The 7,373-nt window shown below is 35.3% G+C and overlaps 1 pseudogene; it reads left to right on the plus strand.

The window, feature by feature from the left end:
* Nucleotides 1-4,638: 4,638 nt before the first annotated feature.
* LOC149250012 (type I inositol polyphosphate 5-phosphatase 4-like) lies at nt 4,639-7,060 on the plus strand (annotated as a pseudogene).
* The last annotated feature ends 313 nt before the right edge of the window (nt 7,061-7,373 follow it).

The raw sequence follows: 7,373 nt of genomic DNA on the forward strand, positions 1-7,373 counted from the left end.
ATATGAATGGGTATGTTCATCAGGTAGATAACGAGAGTAGTTATCTTCCCATAAAGGACAATTGTCGTATATCATTCTACACAAGCCTCCTCTAAATCATAGTAGCCATGTAGGTCATTCATTAGGGGAATTTTGAGGTCTAAAATGAACCTCCGAAGGAAAATAATAAAATAATAGTAAACATAATAAAATAAGTGCATGGATTTATAAAGAAAAATAAACAAAACTACTTTTATTTATTATTTTCAGCTTATCTCCTTATATGTTTACTCAAACTTCAGGTGTAAGCACTCATTGGATGTTGAATTAGATTCCACATCCAATAGGTATCCACTTTATACTTTTGAGTAGACCCACATCAAGAAAAACTGAAAATACATGAAATAATTCCACATCCACTGAGTATCCACTTTATATACGTTTGAGTAGACCCACATCAAGAAAAATTGAAAATACATTTAAAAACATGGGTGTTTTTCCTTTTTTTTAGAAACACATTGTTTCATGTATTTTAATTTTTTCCCAGTTTAGGTCTACTCAAAAGTATGAAGAGTGAGTACTTGTTTTATGTGGAATATAATTATGCATCCAATGGTTGCTCACACTTGAAATTTGAGAAACACTATGAGGAGATAAGTCAAAGATGCAACTAAAAGAGTAGTTTTCTTCTTTTCAGACTCCAAAAATATTTACCCCTAGGAATGACATTATCATCTTGAACTTTATTGGATATTTTAAAGTTGATTTTGTTAGTACATTTTTATTTTGAAACCCATTTTTTACCTCAAAATTTCCCCTAATGGCTACACTTCTCTTCAATGGTCCACATTTAATCAACTAGTCCAACATTTAATCACACATTTTCCTTTGTTTTTTGGAAAGCTTCCATTATTGACATCCAATGGTTATGCTAGGGTTTGGTGGAAATGGTTTACAAGGTTCCAAAGAATTTACTATTGATTGGAATCATATTATATAGTATGCCAAATTGAAACGCCAAATGTTCTCATGAAATGGTGTTGACATGGCTACAATCTATATGATCTTTCAAAAGGTCTATATTATGCAATTCTTGAGATTATCACCAAAAAGGGACATATTTTCAAATTGCAATATCTCATTCATCCTACATCTAATTTAAGCTTCTTCTTCTTTTTTAAATCATGTATTTTTGTGAGAAGAATACAAAATTGCAAATTGTTTCTAGATTAAAAAAAATAGAAATAGGTTTGAGTGTTGCAACTCCAAATTTGCCAAAAAAAAGAGTAAAAAGAAATCCCTAATTGTGCCTTGTAAAGTGATCCAATAGCACTTGCAAATTCGTTGCAATATATTGAAAATGATTAACTCCCATTCACCTGCCTCTTTTAAGGGCCAAAATTCAATTTATCTAGGCTCCAATACAATAATTTTTTAATACATGATCACATAAGGAGGACTACATCTTTATTAATATCCACCTTTCAAAGTCCAACTATAATAAAATGTTAACTATCTAATGAACCTTCATTGATGATGCCATATTATATTTATTCAATGTTAACTAGTTAGTGGGCTTTATTTTTTTCCACCAATACATAATTTAATTATCAAAATGGTTGTGTTAAGTATAGTAGTTATACATTCACTATGCGAGATAAATAGTTTTAGGAATGTAATAGATAAATACATACTTATAAGTAAGCTAATATATGTTTTATGATCATATCCAAACTAGAGTTCCAAGTTTTCCTACAAGTGGATGGCTGAAATAAGTTACCAAAAATACATATTATTAAAAAAAAACATACATTTGATTTATGGTTGGCATTCCCCTAGACTTCTTCTCCCTTAGAATGAGGGGATTCTTGTTCCTTTATATCCATAGGATCTTTATATTGGTGGAAAGTTTCATCCTTGATGAAGCTTTCCTGAATAGAGTGACCAATCACAGTGTTAGTTGAAGCAATAGAAAGGGTGTCCATCCATTGGGAAAGAAGTTGGGATTTGAGACAATTTTACTCAGCCTTGACCAAGTTTGAATATTGACTCTAGTTATGAAGGATATTCATGATGTTGGTGTTATGGGAGGCAATAGATTGCTCCATCTTTGCCAACTTAGCATAGATTGTCATCAATGCACTGTTATTATAATATATTACTTCTTCTTACCTTCGAGGGATTTTATAAACCTACTTCACCTTAGGTTCATCCATTTCAATCTTGATAGAAATCGTTATCCCAAAAGAAATAGAGCTAGAAAAATAACAACAAAAAACTCAAGCCATATCGAACTTGAGTTGATGTGTGAGTCTATTTCCCTCTTATAAAAGAAAATGAAAGTAGATTATAACTAGTGCACCATTAGAACCAACCACAAAGAAAAGTCAAGGATCCAAAGGATTCCTAGCCAAATTGATGCTAGAAGCTTGAATGAAGGGCGTATTTAAATATAAAAACTAGTGTAAGAGCCTAGAAGGAGGCTCAAAATCGTGAGACCTACAAACTAAAAACACCCTTGATCCTCTAGAAAATTCACACCTTAAATTCCACCTCAGTGATTCCTATATTGTTGCTTCCAGCAAGTGAAACCATGCACCTTAGGAAGAATACATAATCCAAGATATCCTAGCAGAGCCAAAGGTATTTCATTGAATAACCATGTGCAAGCCATATTGAGGAAAGTGAAGGGTATGGGGAAACCAAATTGCAACGACCACACCATAGAGGTCCTAGCTAATTACTTGAAGAGTGTTCCCTGTGATGCATGCAAGGGATAATTTGTCAAAATCCATTTGAATTAATGGATTGAACTAAGTCTAATTTATTCATTTTTAATCAAATATAATTCTCTAGGGTGTATGCCACCATTCAACTCTTACTTTATATGAAAAACGAATATTTGGTTGAAAAACTAATTAAATCCTTAATCCTTATAATGAAAGAATTCAATTTGATTTCCCTTGTGGATGCTTTTCTTGTGATAGATTTAATAATTAGCATTTATAGTCCCCTCATGCTATCAAGGACTTTAGTCATTCTTCATTTGTGATGGAGAGGCTTTTCCATAAAAATTAAGCTTCAACCAGTTTATTGGTGACGTTGCCCAAACCCCAAGCATAATGGAAAACTTTGCTTCCACCAAGATCATGAAAATGGACACCCTCTCCTATCGGCCTTATTTAATGTCCCTTCTTTAATAGTGGAGCTAATCTACATTACATTAGTTCACCATTATAATTATCATATTAATGTGTTCTTAAATTCTTATTACACCCTAAAATAGATGACACCAATAAATCAATATATATATATCTATATAAAATAATTTTTTTATTATAAAATTTTATTTTTATAAATGTGTTTTTAGATATTATAAAAAAATATTTCTATAAATATGTTCTGTGTATGTATGTGAAAGAATTTATATACTCAACTTTTGGGATTTAAGTTTTTTTCCCAAAGTATATATAATGCTAACGAAGTTTCTTAATTTTAGTCCTTTTATATCACCTGCAAACATGACAATTAGAAAAACAAAAACTTATTTGAAAAATTATGCATGTTATTAGTCCCTGCCTGGGATTATAGTGATCTATAGATCGTTGACCGCGCATTAATTCATTCGTTGACCATGTTTTTTTTGGCGTTATCATCATTTAACCAATGTTTTAGAATGACAATTTTCGTCTATCAAAATTTTAACGAAGATTTTTGGCTGGGGAAGAAAGGACCTCTTATTGCAGGCTTCGCTTATACCAATGTAAAAATGTGGTGACAAGTTATATTTTATCCAAAGTCTAGAAAATTGTGGTGACAAACATGAAACTTAGGCGCATGCAAAGTTTATTATATAGCTCCCACCTCTCACCTCTCAGGCAGCTGGCTACCACCGTCTGCCACCTCTCAGGTAGCTGGCTACCACCGCCTTTCAATTTCTTGCCACCAAACACAATATGAAATTAGTCTTTACCATCTGCGAAGGAAGGTTTCCGGTGAGACTGTTGTTGGATAGGCTTCTAAGACTGTTGTTGGATAGGCTTCGGAGGAAGGGAGGAAGGTTTCCGGTGAGACTGTTGTTGGATAGGCTTTAGAGCCTAAGTCTGCAATGGCAGGAGTGGCACCAATGAGTGATGAAAGAGAAATGTGTGTTCTCTGATGAAAGGGACCTACTATTATGCTGCTCTATTTGTCACTCTCATGGTGCTCTGTTCGCAAGTATATTTGTCTCTATATTTGCAGTTGTTTGCTCGTTGAGCTAAATGTATGTTTGGCAGGTATGAGTTCCAAATGCAGTATGGATCGATAGGTTGGTCTGTAGGAGCAATAATGGGATATGCTCAAGCAACGCCAGAGAAGCGTTTAATATCATGCATTGGTGATGGAAGCTTTCAGGTGCAGATGCAAGGATTTTTATATAAAATTCTGTAATATTTTATTTAATGAATAACATGCTTATCCACCCCTTTATTTGGCGATTTAGGTTTTGCTATAAAATAAAAATGGAACACGGAGTTTTAGGCTTTGTATTTTATGAAATGCTTGAACTACATTAACTAGTTTTGTCATAGTTCAATGCCTGATTTGCTATTCTGTTTTCCATAGGTTTTGACATCTAGATGCTAATCGGGATCTGTATTAAGTTTTCACTAGGCAATGATGAAAGCTGCCTGTGAGAAGAAAAGCAAGGTAATTTCATTGTGGACAAATCAGTTTGAGGCCCTTGCTTATGTCTTTTAGATTGACTGCATGGGACAAGAAATTGCAGTCTTTTAGGGATCCAGTGGAAGGAATTGCTGAATTCATGTTTCTTTTTTCGCAGTTCTCTTGGCCAAAGACGTTAGTTAAGAAATGGTTCAATATAAGAGTAAATCTCACGAATTCCATGCAGATGAAATTGGAGAAGGTTATGCTAGTAAAGGTGATTCTTACCCTTATGTTTAATGCTAGTTTTTTCTTTTTTCTTTATCTCTTCCCTGCCTTCTTTCAGGTTTCCCTAATGGACGGCCATATCTAAGTGCTTTTCTTCCTTCTAATCTGTGTGCTATACAGATAATGAGGAAATGTTCGTTGAAAAGCGCCGAAGTTGCTCTGATAAGGATTCCTACGTCTTTAGGAAAAGTCGGGCAGGTACTAGAATCTAGACCCTTAGATTGAGATTACATGTTATCTGCTGCTTGTTGGTTATCTTCTTGTTTGGCCTGTTGCGGACCTCCTAAGCCAAAGGCAGAACATGGATGCATAAAAAGCATGGATTTAAATTTGAGCGCTGAGCTTCCTCATCTCAAAATCAAACCTAAATTTTCTATTTATTTTAATTTTCTCTGTTTTTTAACTCTACTTGCAGATAGGTGGTTGAAAAAGAACCCGGACAAAATTAAGCGCGGAAGAATGGAACCTTAAATGTCCCAAGTCACCGATGTCCAAGACTTTCGGTATGTAAATTTTGAAGTTTGTGTTGCATTTGTTCAGCTTGTCAATGAATTTGTGTTCCGATTTCCAGTGTCATTAAAATTCAATGGGCAAACAGGTTATTTGTGGCAACATGGAATGTGGGAGGCAAAGCTCCTTCAAATGGCTTGAATCTGGAAGAATGGTTGAATAACTCACCTCCAGCGGATATCTATGTCTTGGGGTATGGACAAATGATACTGTTGTTTGACATTTAAGGAGTTTCTGGAAAGCCTATATAGATATAAAATTTCCGATTTTTGATGGGCAAGTTATGTTCGAGGAATTTTTCAATTCACGCTCTTGATTGTGATAGTCATATAACCATATTTCAACCAGTAACCAGGAGAAGCCTCTTTTACAGGTTTTAGGAAATTGTTCCTTTAAATGCAGGGAATGTGCTGGGGGCAGAGAATAATGGTCCTGCTGCCAAATGTCTTAGCCTTATTCGGAAAACACTCAATAAGTCACAGCGTGAAGGCAGTACCAATTCTAGAAGCTCTTTATCACCAGGTTGTGCAAAGTCCACGGACATGGTAGACACAATTATAAGTTTGGATTATGATTTTGAGGGTTCAAGGTCACAGAAGAACGACCCTTTCTACCATAGGAGATCATTTCAGGTCCTAGGCTGGGATTCCAAAATGGATGACGATTCTGCCAATAGGCAGCCAAAATTGCAGAGGAATTTCAGTGTTTCTGATCAAATGTTGATGGGAAGATCTATAGGAAGGACAGATTCTGATAATACTATCAAATCTTTGCACTCAGATGATGAATATGTTGCGTGTGCAGCAGATTTGCCTTCAGCTTCTACTATGTTTTTCTCTCCAGTGCCAGATAGCCCTGCAGTGGACGATAGATCTAGTTATGGCCAGATGAATTATTGTTTAGTTGCCAGCAAGCAAATGGTTGGCATATTCCTCTCAGTTTGGGTGAGAAGCGATTTGAGGCATTATATACGCAATCTCAAAGTGTCATGTGTTGGAAGGGGCCTGATGGGTTACCTTGGCAACAAGGTGTGGCACATTTCTGTCAAAAAGTGATTCTCATGTTTTATGATGTTGCATTTGCTGTTCCAAACATGGACAATGACATTTTCTGTTTTGCACCCCTAAGAATGTTTGATTTTTACCCTAGTCATTGTTGAATGCACATGACGTCTTTGAGTTAACAGGGGTTTAGATCAATATCTCCAATTAAACATATTGATTCAATCATACTTTTGTAGCGCTCAATATCAGTTAGCATGACTCTCCATCAGACAAGCTTTTGCTTTATTTGTAGCAATTTGACTTCTGGCCAGAAAGATGGCAATGAGCTCCGGAGGAATTCTGATGTCATGGAAATCATAAAAAAGACTCGCTTTCCACAGGTTTGTAGATTTGCTGGAGAGGATTCACCTGAAACTATTTTGGAGCACGAGTAAGTCTGAATTGAATACTTTAGAAGGATCATCTTTTTGTTCCCACATCATTGAGTTGAACTTTAATATTTTAAACTGTTTCTGAAGGATTTATGTTCTACTTTTCTTATTGCTCGAGTCCATTTTGATATTGTGGATAAAATTTGCAGTCGAGTTATTTGGCTGTGGATAAGTCTCAGTAACTGGATGGGTATTGCGCAATGATTATGGAGTATATTTGAGTTACAGCTCACATTTTTGAGGAGAGGTTGTCAAAATTCTGAATCTCTTAATATGCTTAATAATAGAGTGAACTTATGAGCATGAATTACTAGAATTTCTAAACAGAGCTGGACTCTGCTCGGGCAAGCCGGCCATATGCCCCTGTCTGGTAACAGAAGAAATGAAATGGGGAATTGGCATCGGCGAGTAATTTCGTTTTGGACAATTCGTTCCAATTAGTGCTTGCCAACGGCAACAATTGTCACACACTTGCAACAGCGTTGGCATCGACAACTTGCTAATTTTTCGGTTATAT

The sequence above is a fragment of the Pinus tabuliformis genome, chromosome 7 (genome assembly GCF_031772625.1).
Source record: "Pinus tabuliformis cultivar Carrire ecotype Pingquan chromosome 7, CPIR1, whole genome shotgun sequence".
NCBI classification, from domain to species: Eukaryota; Viridiplantae; Streptophyta; class Pinopsida; order Pinales; family Pinaceae; genus Pinus; species Pinus tabuliformis.